Genomic DNA, 14,372 nt, shown 5'->3' on the forward strand with positions numbered 1-14,372 from the left:
TGGTGAAACTGCTTGGGAAGGATTAGAAGATAGAGTTGTTGGAAGAGGTTTGTCACTGGGGGTAGAAATTGAAGTTTCAAAGTCCCAAAGCCTTCCCAGTTTCTCTCCCCTCTTTCCTTCCTCCCTCTCTCCCTCCCTCTCTCCCTCCCTCTCTCTACCTTATGCCTGCAGATCAGACGTGAACTTTTAGCTTCTGCTCCAGTGTTATGCTCCCACCATGGTGGTCATCAACTCCAGTCCTCTGGAGCTCTGAACTCCCAATTAAACGCCTTATTGTATAAATTGATTTGGTCATGGTGCTTTGTAACAACAGTAGAAGAGTAACTAATCTTTCCTAGACCTCTAGGATCTTTCTTAAAAGACTGAAGTCTTGCAGTCAGATCAAGTTAGACTAGAGGGCTCTCAGGAGACCTTCAATGTGTTGTCTTCTGCTTTTCTACGTTTCTGCCTTAGAGGGCTTTTCCTGACTTCTTATCCTCAATGTGCCCTGGCCACTGACACTTTCTTTTGCTTTATGCCTGTTCATTTGTTAGAACTGCTCATTACCTAGCATGTGATGTTATTTCCCCCCCCTTGTTTGTTTGCTGTCCATCTCCCATATACATTATATTAAAGTCAAGAACATTCTTAAAACAGTCCTGGCATATTACAAGAGCTAAAAACAGTTATCTGTTCATTCCACGAATATTTATTGCATACTCACTTCCTGTTGGTCTCTTGGAGATGATCTTGTCTCAGGATGGGAGAAAGGTCTCAGTTTGAAGGCCAAGCACAGCTGGTGGCAGATAAGTGGAGCACCGTGTTGAGAAGCATTCTCGGAGATCTGAGAATCCAAAGCGCTCGCGGGAACGTGATGAACAATGTCAGGCATGAAGCAATAAAAGAGAGAAGAAGCCGCGACTCCTGGGGCTCCTTGAGCTCCAGAAAGAGATGGGGAACCTGGAGTTCAGATAACATAGGGAACCCCATCATTCTCTCTGTGTCCTTTGTGGATGGAAGGCCATTAATAGGAAACCAGAAAATAGAGCCTAGTTCCAATTAAGGAATCTTCATGAACATGTTCCAGGAATCCCTAACTGCAGTCTTGAAGCGTTGCATATCACAGAGCCAAGTGCTCGATGACCCAAACCTTTGCCATCAGCCAGGGCTGTCCATATTTGCATGACCACGATTTGCGTAGACCTTATTTGCATGCCAGAGATTACGAAACTGGAAATTATGTGCGTAGCAACTCATGTTAACCTCCTAGACTGTACACCGGCCAATCTGAGCTGGATGCCCTTTCGTGTCGTGAATGACATGCTAGGCAACTACGCACAAGACGCTCGTCCTAACCGAAAGTGCTTCTCTAACATGGACACACTGCCCCCCAACATTGTGTGATAGGCAGGACTCTGTACCTCAGACTGCTGCCCTCTGGCAGTATACTCAAAAAACTATTTTCCCTATTTTATTGTAGATGGTAAAATCATTCGCCACCTGTGCCTGTCAAACCCTTGCCTGCCTGACCATAGGTTGTGTACACCTGTTCACTATGTTGTCAATCTCCTCTGTACCTCCTCCCCCGCCCCCATTAGTCTTCAGGTTCTTCCTCTTTCCTGGGCCTTTGAAGGGGTTAAAAAGATGCAGAAGTCCCTGGCCCTGAACCAAGCCTGGAACCCAATTCTGTCTGAACTCACAAACCAGTTATTTTTAAAAAATCCAAAGAGAAAAGGAAGAAAGAAAAAAAAAGAAAAAAAAAAAACCCTGACTGTTCCAGTCACTGTACCAGCCAGCTGAGAGAATAGAGATTTGAAAGGAACAAAGGGTTTCCTCAAACATGCAGATCAAGGGCTTGGCTTAGGTGGTAACCAGTAACCTACCACCGTGTGCTTTCTGACAGAACCTTCAGAATGGCAGCCTCTGTTCCTGCCCCAGTCCTGGCAGGGGGATGGGGAACCCAGGGACACTCTCCTCCCATGCCCTGAGGTCAGCAGCTTATAATCAGACTCTGAGCTCTGCAAAGTTCCTGTCTCTGTGGCACATGCAACTCCAATCCAACCTTAAGAACATTGTCATCTGCCTATGAAGTGTGAGCGCCAGCTCCCTGGGTTCTTCCTGTTACCATCCTTCCCTTTCACCCCTGGCATTGAATTTTGTCTTAGGACAGCCTTCAGAGACTGGGAACAGGTGAACTGGAGGACTTAGAAGGAGCAAACAGGAAGAAGGGATCTACCTGATATTCTTGGACACAGGACCAAGCTAGAGTCTGGGGCTCTTAAGGTATCTCAGGCTAAGTACAGGATCCTTTGTTTAAAAGTAGAGCTATGACCCTGAGCCACGGAGACTTCTGGGCCCGGGCTGCAGCTGAGGGCCATGTCGGGGTTCATGGTCCTACCGTAGCCCAGGACTGGGTTGATGTCCAGGGTTCTTATTTTCATGGAAGACAGTGCAGAAACTGGGGTCAGGAGGCCGCCATAACTGTGCAGACCTGAGTACTCTGTGTAGCAACCCAAGGCCATGGTAACACCCAGGTTGAGCTGCAGCCTGAAGCCTTGTCTGGGTGTGTGGCCCTGCTGCAGCCACGGTCTGTGTTGATATCCATGGCTCCTGATACCACCAAAGGCCAGGCACATACCAGAGATCTGGGCTGCCACCTGGGGTCACACTGTTTTCCAAGGATCACCTTGCAGCTGGGGCAATGCAGATCTGAGCTGCCTGTGCAACCTCCTAGGGCCATAGTGACATCCAGGCCAGGGATGTCACCCACAACCATGTGTAGGTCCAGAATTCTAGGGCAACCTGGCCCTATGGTGATGTTCATGATCCATGTTGCCATTGAAGATCACAAGAACACCCCCCCTCTGCCTGTAGACCACCCCCTGTAGCCATTTTGGGGTCTGAAGGACATGTTGCTGCCAGATTATGCCAACCTCAGTGGTTTGCGCTGCTACCTATGACCATGGTGTTGTCAGGGCCTGAATTGCTGCCTAGGTACATGTCTGTATCTGTGGCCCCACTAGAGTCAGGGTCTGCATTGATGTCCAAGGCTCTGGTTACCACCGAAGGCAGTGCAGATGCCCAGGCTGACACCTGAGGCCATCTTGGTGTCCTCAATCAGTGTGGTCAGCACTGCCAACCAGGGCCATTTTGATACCCATATCTGAGCTGTGGCTTGGGGCCATTTCTGAGTCAGTGGTCCTGCCACAGCCAGAGTCTGTGTTGAGGTCTCTGGCTTCCATTGCCATTGGGCCAAATGACGGCCGGAGATCTGAATTGTCACCTGGGGCTAGGGTGGCGACCAGGGACCACACTGCTGCTGGCCACATCTGGATCTGAAAGGCCTGCGCTGCTACCCGGGGCCATGGTGACATCCAGCTCCAAACTGCTGCCAGTGACCACTTCTGGGTCTGTGGTCTTGCCACAGTTGGGGTATGTGTAGACGTCTGTTGCCCATGTTACCACAGGGGGCCGTGTAAAACCTGTCAAAGTACGAAGGCTCTGCTGAGCTAGCTCCACCCCCACTGGCCCAGAGTGACCTGCTCCCCCACACTCAGGGGAGCCTGCCCTGAAACTCCCCAGACCTGGGATAATGGACCCTGAAGATTCCTGCTGCTAATAAGAGAACTGGCTCTCCACATTTGCTCATCCCCACCCCTCACCATGGGCCTGGGAGAGCCCGTTCCACCCCTCACCTGAGAGGAGTGGTCCTAGCAGTTTGAACTGACCACCTCAGCTACCACACAGGCACACATCTGTAACAGGGGAGTGCTTGTTCGCTTCCCGACCACTAAGACCGGAATAATCACACAGAAACTGTCTTAATTACAACACTGCTTGGCCAATAGCTTAGGCATATTTCTAGCTAATTCTTATATCTTAAATTAACCCATTTCTATTAATCTGTGTATCACCATGTGGCTATGGCCTACTGGTAAGGTTCCAGGGTGGCTGCCTCCTGCGACCCAGGGCGACGGCAGGATATTGGAGATGAAAGTCGGTGGGGGTCCAGTATTGATGATGTACCGAAGTCAGAGACCTTGAACCTGACCAACCGGTCATCACACAATGACCATTTGCATGTAAAGCTGTCCGGACAAAAGGGTCTACTGCATGACACACAGCAGCTCCCAGTGCCACTAAGATAAATGACAGGGGCCTGGGGCGGGGGAGGGGGGAAGGCGGAGGCGAGAAGTATTTTTCTTTCTTTTTCTTTTTGTTTATTTTTATTCTTTTTTAGCCTTTCGGTGTGTGTGTGGGGGGGGGCACTACCAGAGTGAGTTGTGGACATGGAGGAACTAGGAGATGAGTGGGATTGGGGTGCATTGTGTGAAGTTCCCCCCCCAAAAAAAAATTAGTAAAAATGGAAAAGGAAAGAAAAGAGCAGAGCTATCATAATATCATTAGGAATGTCAATAGGGAGCACTTACAATGAACAGGAACCCCGCGGATCACTTTGTGTGGCTCATCCTTACCAGGGTTTCAGGACTATTGTCACCTCTGTGGGACAGATGAGAAAACAGGTTCAGAGAAGAGCAGTGGCCTACAGGACCTCACAGTGTGAGTCAGTGGGGTCAGGACCCTTGGCCGGATAAGCTTGACTCTGGAATTCTCTGCCTATCCTCAGACACACTAAAAATGCTGACACTTCAGCATGAGAGGGAACTGACTCACCACAGGACGGAGGAACAAGTACATGCTCACATTCCTCCCTTGTGCCCCAGCTTTCTCTTTTTTTTCTCAAGGGTTTCCGTTTGAAAAGTATAGACCTCAAAGATACTGTCTCAGCCAAGCCCAGAGAAACAAAGTATCTCCTTTCCTAAGAGGGAGGGAGCCCGTGAAGCCAGAGCATTTCCCTTTCTCCCTGCCAGACTCGGTTTCCTCAGCCAGGCCTTCCTTGGCTCTCTTCCGGAAGTCGTCAGCAATCTGCCAATCTGTTGCTATTAAACGCTCAGCCTCTTAATTGTTGCCAAACGCTGCCCCTGATTCCCACACTCTGACTCTATCGCTTGCCCAGGTATCTACATAGTCTGTTCCTTGGTCTATTTGCTTCAGCTCTAGGCTTCATCAGAACAGCAACCTTGTCCCTTTTGAACAAAGCGACAAAGTCTCCTCATACCCTTCATGAGTTCTTACCCTCAACGAACAGGGGCTAAACTGCTGGTCCTGGCCCTGCTCCATCTTCTCCGCCTCCCTTACAACAGGACTCAAGACAAACCAGATTTTCTACTCCAAGCTCTTGTTCTTCTCCCGGCTTCTCTTCCTTCTTTTCTCTGCAGCTCAAATGCCACTCCTTCCCCCGTGGTCTTTTTGGATCTCATCTCTAGCCCCTCCCTCCATGAACACCACGCCAGTATGTTGTCCACATCAATGTGTTTCTAGCGTGTTGCTTCTGCCAGTTTGCTTTTGCAAACTAGAAAACTCCAAGGTCTCATTCCTCCATAGAAACATCAAACTAACACACTCAGGAGCAGGATGAATAGATGCAAAAGCTCTGGATAGCAACTAAGGTTTATAACAACCAAGTATACATCCAGTTAAGGAACAGCGGCTTTGGAAACAGTGGGAGAAGTTCTCTGGCCTCTGTTGGGCTCAGCTCCAATGTTTCCCTAGTGCAGCTGCTGTACTGGACTAGACGAGGTAGCTGTCCTGCTCCTGGTTTTCTTCCTGCAGACCTTACTCACAACACGCCAGCATGTTGTGATGCCACTTGCATGCTGCTCTCTGTTTATTTTGACTCTGATCTCTTTCAAGCAGAGACTACCCACGGGCTCTGTTAAAGAAACAGGAGCAGGACACACAATAGACCACAGATGCTGTGGCCAGACTGTGGAAGGCATACATAATAAGCCATCTGTGACCCTGGGCAGAAGCCGGGGACTTCAGGGCATGTGAAGGGACTTCAGGACTTCTGCACCGTGGCATGTGCAGTATTAAATGCACATGTATGTTCAGAACCAAAGCTTCCATGAAGTTCCACGCAACATGGGCGAACACTACCTGAAACTTCAGATTCGTTCCAATTTGGTTTTGATGCATGGCTCGTTGTTACGCATTCGGCAACCTTTTGCTGTTGCCAGATTTTCCCGCCTCCCACATTCAGCTGTAAGATCTCACATGGGGTGACGCTTACAGTTGAAGAAGTCGGGTATGTGTAATCCCTGTGAAAGTCAAGAAGAAATATCTGCAGTCTGACAGGTCATAGAACTACAGCTGTTTATAAGCATGGGTAGAACATACTTTAAAAGTCCATCAACAGGTAAGATCAGGTATGTTCAGTGTGGGGTGGCTCACCAACATGGCTACCTAAATAAGACCTGGGCAAGGACGTCACCAATAGATATGCTAACGTGGAAGACAGAGTGATCACAAAATCTCAGCCTTAGACAAAGAACTGCCTGCAACTAAGGAATGTTGAGAATAGGAGAAGTAGTCTTCCTCAGGGAGGATACAGCATTATTTATCCAAGACCAGTGGTCAGCCTGAAAACATGTGTGTGTGTGTGTGTGTGTGTGTGTGTGTATGTGTGTGTGTATACGTATATATGTACACACATATATGTGCATATATATAATTATACAGACTGATCAGATTGCATTTATATATTAAGATACGTATCGTGTGCATATGCATATATATGTAAAGCAATTAAAGCAAAAAGGACATGAATTAAAAGAGAGCAAGGGGGTTAGAGAGAAGGGGTTTAGAGGGAAGAAAGAGAAGGAAAAATGATGTAATTATACTATAATCTTAAAAAATAATAATGAATATTTTCCATCATAGGTAGTTTGTCTTTATGAGGCTATTTTAATGTAAAAGAATGAATATGTGACTGCTAACTATGTTGGTATATTATAAAAGCACACATTAGTTTATGGAGAGTCTGGGCCATACTTATATGGCCGTGTGTGGCCACTGAAACATTATGTTTCTCAGAGAGAACACTGCGGAACCTGAGGTTTTCTATAAAATAATTCAACGATGTGACCAAATCAACTCCCCTCATTTTGACAGACTGCAAAAGCCTCCTAGGAATTTTCAGTGAAATATTAACTTGAACCTTTACAGCTTTAGTCTACAATAACTGTTTTCAACTCCTGGAAAGTAGCAGTTGTGAAGGCATTTCTTGTTAGTTTAGCTTGGTCAATAGGGAGGTTTTTTTCTTCTGAGGAGGAGGCTTATTTGTTGTTCCTTGGTTACACTGTTGAGTATCCGGTTTTGGAGGCAAACAGAGATGTCTTAGAGTCCTATTAGCTACCGTTTGGTGATTGTCAGCATCGTTGTTTTACTTTAACAACTTTGCAACTACTGACTAAAAGCTAAGATGTGTGAGGGTAAGAGCTACTACCATAAATTCAATGTCTTGAAAAGACAAAGATATAAAACTAGGAGATGCTAACGGGTGACAATATGAAACAGGTGTTGTTGTGTCCCAAACAGTGAGACATGGCTGCGTCAAGCTTCGTAAGACTCTAACTGGAAACATTTAAATTATATCCTGAAAATTCCTCAGAAATCAAGGAGAGAAAAAATAGTATCTTTGATCAGGATCGATATGTGATCTATCAAAGAAAACTAAAAGACTGTGGGGCAGCCCTAGGCACCATCAGTAACACTGCCACTTGGCAGTAAACAAGCAGGGCACACAGCTGGAGTCGGCTTTGTTTTTTAAGAAAGAATAATCTTGGCTCCAAACTAAGGAAAGATCCCCAGTTCACAATTGTTTAAAAAAGAATGTGTGCATTATTGCCGGGCATGGTGGTAAGCATCAGTAACCCCAGCTCGCAGAAAGAGAGACAGGAGGATCACTGCAAGTTCTAGGCTAGCCTGGTCTACCTGGAAAGTTTCAAGCCAGCAAATTCTATAGGGTGAGACCTTGTCTCAGAGAACAAAACTGTAACATTAAAAAAAGCGGGGTTGAGGGAGTAGCGGGGGAGTGTTCTGGGAAAAAAAAAGTATCAAAATACACATAATTATTTCAAAATTATGAAAAATGAGAAGGAAATAAAAGCAGAACTACAAAAAAAATAAAAACCCAGTTAAATACAGAAGAAAGTGGTAGAGGAGGGAACGGAGGGCAAAATACTAGAAGACACGGAACGAGTAACAAAATGGCAAAAGTAAGTATCAGTAACTCAGTTAAATGTAAATGGGTAAACTTTCCAATCAAAAGGCATACACACACTGAGCTGGGAAAATGGCTCAGTGGGTAGAGCATTTGCCACACAAACACCAGGACTGGGTGAGAGTCCCAGGACCCACATAAAGCCAGGCAGTGGTGTGTTCTGTCATCCCAGTCCTGTGGCAAGACAGAGGTGCAGACCAGAGATTCTCAGGAAACTCAAGGAGCTGATCAGCCTGGTGTACACAATACCAGACAACACAAGAACACTCCCTTAAACAAAGAGGTGGTGGGGGCTGAGGCCTGACACCTGAGGCAGTCCTCTGGTTCCCATACAAACACCGCGGTGAGCATACATGTGCGTGTACACAAAAACACACATGCACACACATCATACATGCACAAAGGCATAAGCTGATGAACGGATTCCATTAAGATAAAAATTCAACTATCTGGTGTCTATAAGAGATTTTCCTCGGATCCAACAATATGCATGAAATGAAAGTGAAATGATAAAAAAGGTATTTCATGTATAGAGTGACCGAGAGAAATCTGGGGTGATTATACTGTCATATAATATGCCCTTTAAATCAATTGTGACTTTAAGAGAGACACAGAGGAACATTATATATTTATTTCTGAAATGTCAATATGCTGAGAAGATGTGAGGCTTTTACACAGACATGCAGCAAATGGCAGAGTCACCCTTTGAATGTGAGTCCTGAGGGCAGAAACGCGGTGGGGCTCATTCCCTTCTTAGATGCAGCCCCGAAACTTACTATACGTGTTTGCTCAATTCCCACCGTCCCCAGCAAGTGACCAAGAGGTAAGTTCTGCCGATTGTTGTTGGTCATCAAGAAAGAACACAGATTCTTGGACAGGTAGATCTAGCTTCCCCAGTCAAGGTTTGTGAGTACACATCAGGAGAACCCGGAAGCTCAAAAGGCTTTGCAATTGGAGCTGGTGCGTCCTAGGAGGACACTGAAACCCAGACAGGTAGGGTACCAACTGAAGGTCACACAGCAAGCTAACCGCAAAGCGAGCATTCAGACAGACTCTCCATCACCCTGCCTGTCACATGCTGTTTCTTTAGGATGCTCCCCATACTCTGTGATTCCTCTGTCACACCTCTCCGTCCACTTCCCTTGTCACTGCCCACTTTCAATGGTGCTTGGTCCTCTGCCCTCTGCCACAGAAGGCCAATGACAGCCTTTTCTGTATTCATGTTATACAAAATGACAATTTTACTCCCATGGAGGCCCTATGGAGTTAAAATAAAACTGTCAGGCCATCAAGATGACTAAGCAGGTAAAATAACTTGCCTACAAGCCTGCAAATCTGAATGGTAGTCTGGGGAACCACAGCGAAAAGAGTCAACTGACTCCTAAAATTTATCTTTTGACATGCACACCACGGCACACAAGTGCCCCCCCCCCCGTACCGTGAACATGGATAAGCAAAATGATAGGAATAAATAAAATATCTTTAAAAAGAGGTTCTTGAATCCTGTTCTTCCAGTCAGGACCTCCTCCTGCACCGTCCTGTACTGTGGGCCTCACTCGGCTTCTTGCTGTGTCTTCTCACAAGACTCAAAATCAAGCGATTCCTGGCCAAGATCCAAGAGCAAAATCGTCCTGTTCCTCAGTGGATTCGGATGAAAACTGGAAACAAAATTAGGTTCAACTCCAAGAGAAGAAACTGGAGGAGAACAAAGCTGGGTCTGTAAGAATTCACACAGTGGCACCACAAAGTTTATACTGAATCGTGGTCTTCCGTCAGTCCGATCAGATGGAGTTCAACATTTTCAACCTGGAGACTTGGTCGTGTTTAAGTTGGAGGAGTGGTTTGTCCAGTAATAAAATATAGGAACTTTAAAAAAATCCTCTTTTAGGCTACCCATTCCTCCCTGTTTCAGAGACAGCCTTGTCCCCAAGACTTGAAGGCAAAGTCAGAGTAAACGGATTTGACCATATTGGGCACCTAGGTACCAGAACTGCTACCGCGTCTGGAAAAGTGAATATTGTTGTCATCATTTACCCTTTTATTGACCTCAACTACATGTGTCCATGTTCCAGTATGACTCTACTCATGGCAAGTTCAATGGTACAGTCAAGGCTGGGAATGGGAAGCTTGTCATCAATGGGAAGGCCATTGGCATCTTCCAGGAGCAAGATGCCACCAACATCAAATGGAGGGTCGCTGGGACCCGAGTATATCATGGAGTCCACTGGTGTCTTCACCACCATGGAGAAGACAAGGGACCACTTGAAGGATGAGGTCAAAAGTGTCATAATCTCTGCCCCTTCTACTGATGCCCCCATGGTTGTTATGAGTATGAACCATGAGAGGTATGGCAACCCACTCAAGACTGTCAGCAATGCTTCCTGCACTACCAACTGCTTAGTCTCCTTGGCCAAGGTCATCCATGACAACTTTGGCATTGTAGAGGGATTCATGACCATAGTCAACAACATCACTGCCACTCAGAAGATTGTGGATGACCCTTCTGGGAAGCTATGATGTGATGGCCGTGGGGCTGCCCTACTCTCTTAAATATCATTAATAAAGTTCACTGGACCCACAAGAAAAAAAAGGAAGAAGAAGAGTTCTCTTTTAGGCCTTATTTTACAGATGAGATAACTGAACTGGAAAGCAACCAGCCAGTTGTGGTTGGGGTTTATGTCAACACGGCACAAGCTAGAGTCATCTGAGAAGAGGAAGTCTCAACTGAGAAAACGCCCCCATCAGATTGGTCAGTGGGGCAGTTTCTTGATTGGTGATTCATGTAAAAAGACCTGGCCCACTGTAGGCCGTACAGTTCCTGGGCAGGTGTTCCTGGGGTGTAGAAAAAAATTGAGCAAGCCAGTGAAAGTGAGCCAGAAGCTGTGTTCCACTGGTCTGGGCCTCCAAGTTCCTGCCCTGACTTCCCTTCATGAATGACTAGAAGCTGCAAGGTGAAGTAAATCTTCCTCCCCAAGCTTCTTTTGGCTATAGGGCTTTATCTCAGTGATAAAAACCTAAGTAAGACACCAGCCAATGAAGCTACTTGGGTCTAGAGCCAAGCCCAGCCTCCTGACTTTGAAGTCCTCATCTGCCCTCAGAAGTATCAGTACCCCTAACGACAATCTATAAATATTTGTCCTTATACCCACAGATAAATGTAGGCTTGACCCCTCAACAAGTAAGTCTCTTTGTAACAGATGGAGAAGACAACAGAAATCCACAACCAATCAAAATGCATAGTTATGGAGCCCAGTTCCAGTGGCTACATCTACAAAATACTCTTGCACCTAAGACCCAGGGAAACTGCAGGAGAGGAGCAGAAAGACTAAAAGATAGAGGATCATGGAGTTTGCTATGAGACTGTGTCTCCTAGTAATATCAGAAGATACACCCATGGAGTCTCACCAACATGACTGCCCAAATGTGTACCCAGCAAGGATGATACCAATGGACATGCCACACTGGATGGAGAAAAGCCCACGAGGGCTCAAACAAACACAAGAACTATAGGCAACGGGGAAAGCTGGGAGAGGTTGTCTGGTACCAAATGGTTAGCCCTGCAAACATACATACAAGTACATCATATGGACTCAACAGGTTATATATAGGGAAGTATATGTACATACAAAAATAAGAGGCTGTATATTGAAGTAGAGTGGGGAGGGGTATATTGGGATGGTTTGGAGGGACGAAAGGGAAGAGGAGAAGTGTTGTAGTTATAATCTCAAAAATAAGATTTAAGGAAAAAGTATCGGGATAGTTGATTTACAAAACCTCATGCTTTCTGGTCCCAGTTCCCACAGAAAAACTGCCCCAATTCTGCTCCTTTCTCCTTAGACTTTTCCTTCCATTGTAGGATGACCACGAAGCATGAATCTCATTCTCCAAGACTAGAACACATAGAAGAGCATGGAGCTACCCACGCCTGGACGGCTTTAAGCTTTCTAGGCTCAGGGTCCTTGTCAGTTGATAGGCACTGAGCCAAACATTGTGCCGGTGTGTCTCTAGTTCAGCGAGGCCACAGACATCGCATCACTATGCAGTGAAAGGTGCCGAGCCTGCCAGGAAGTGGCTTGCGCAAGAACACTGCTACGGTCTGTTTGTACCAAAGTTCAGGTTAATGGGTTAGTCCCTATCTATTGTGACCTGCTGAGATGGGATGGAGCCTCTATGAGGTGTTTGGGCCCTGCTTCCTGAAGGGATTAGAGCAGTTCCTACAAGAAAGGGCTAGTTTCTGTTAGAGCTTCCTTTGCTCTGTCACTTCTGCGCATAAATCCCCTGTCTTAGTTAGGGTGACTATTGCTAGGTAGAAACACCATGACCAAAGCAACCTGGGGAGGAAAGGGTTTACCAGCTTACAAATCCATCCAGGGGCTGAAAGAGTAACAGTCCATTTATGGGAAGTCAGAACAAGAAGTCAACAGAGCAGGAACCTGGTAGCAGGAGCTGATGCAGAGGCCATGAAATTCTGCTACTGGCTGCCTTGGTCCCCATGGCTTGCTTGACCTGCTTTCTTATGGAACCTGGAGCCACCTTTTCAGAGATGGGACCACACACAATGGGCTGGGCTCTCTCCCATCAAACACTAATTAAGAAAATGTCCGTCAGACTTGCCTGTAGTCTGATCTTTCAGAGGTGTTTTCTCTGTTGAGATTCCCTGTCTCAGATGACCCTAGCTTGTGTCAAGATGACATGAAACTAACCAATACACCACCTTTTCTCCTTTCTTCTCCATGGGTGAACCATGGAGAAGTACCCCCAAGAAGCCGAGGAGAGTTTTGTTTCACATGCTGCCCTTCCCCCACTTTTGGCACCCTAGTGTAAATTAGTTATGTATACAAATTGTCTCAAGTATTCTGTTATAACTACAAAACTGACCAAGATAAGATCTCATGGACATTAACCAGATTGTGCTTTTAGCTCCCTTGTTGTCTTGGGATTGCTTGTGCTGTTGGAAATCTGCAAACCTGAGGTGCCTAGTCATCAGAGCCTCTGGGAGTGTGTGGACCCCCAGGCTGCCTTGGCATGGCTTTGCTTTGGTTTCCAGTGAGTGAAAAGCAGCCTGAGTTGGTGTGGGGAAGACCAGGATATTTTTGCTCAAAGCACTTGCTCAAAGCCTGTTCTGAATGGGCCTGACCTGCACAGGAATGGAGAACTCAAGAGTTATAGGACCTCCCTGGGCCCTGGGGTGTGGTCCTAGGTGATCAGAGTTCAGCATCGCCTCCTACTGCTCAGCAGCAGCAGAGTCAGCAGTGGAGGCTGCAAAGGCTGTTGGGAGAGAGCTTGGATCCTGACAAGACCAGGCATGAGCAGCGGGCTTCCAGCCACCTGCCCCCCAGGCTCTCACCCATGAGGTCTGCAGTTCTCTCCACCTGGTCCGTTGATCCTCATCCTTTTTCTGTCAATGAAGATGCTATTTACTCCCAGAAAGTTCGTCGTTCCCAGGGAAGATCCATCTCCGTGGTAAAGAGCCTCCATCTCCCCTTCTCAGGAGACAAAGAGTAAGAGTCCTATACTCGGAAGGGAAGAGGACCTACAGGCGACACTGATCCACAGAAGGGAAGCGAACCTACAGGCGACACTGATCCACAGAAGGGAAGAGGACCTACAGGCGACACTGATCCACAGAAGAGAAGAAGACCTACAGGCGACACTGATCCACAGAAGGGAAGCGGATCTACAGGCGACACTGATCCACAGAAGGGAAGAGGACCTACGGGCGACACTGATCCACAGAAGGGAAGAAGACCTACAGGCGACACTGATCCACAGAAGGGAAGCGGACCTACAGGCGACACTGATCCACAGAAGGGAAGCGGACCTACAGGCGACACTGATCCACAGGAGGGAAGAGGACCTACAGGCGACACTGATCCACAGGAGGGAAGAGGACCTACAGGCGACACTGATCCACAGGAGGGAAGAGGATCTACAGGCGACACTGATCCACAGAAGGGAAGCGGACCTACAGGCGACACTGATCCACAGGAGGGAAGAGGACCTACAGGCGACACTGATCCACAGGAGGGAAGAGGACCTACAGGCGACACTGATCCACAGAAGGGAAGAGGACCTACAGGCGACACTGATCCACAGAAGGGAAGAGGACCTACAGGTGACACTGGCTAGCAAGCCCTGCTGGAATAGCAGGGACACCTAGTCCACAAAGACAAAGTTCAGAGGAGCCTTTGTCAAGACTCAGCCCAGATCTTTTCTCTGACATTCAGGCTAGGCGTCGTTCTTCCCAAACTCCCACAGTTCCGTGAGC

The sequence above is a fragment of the Microtus pennsylvanicus genome, chromosome 2, assembly GCF_037038515.1.
Source record: "Microtus pennsylvanicus isolate mMicPen1 chromosome 2, mMicPen1.hap1, whole genome shotgun sequence".
Lineage (NCBI taxonomy): Eukaryota > Metazoa > Chordata > Mammalia > Rodentia > Cricetidae > Microtus > Microtus pennsylvanicus.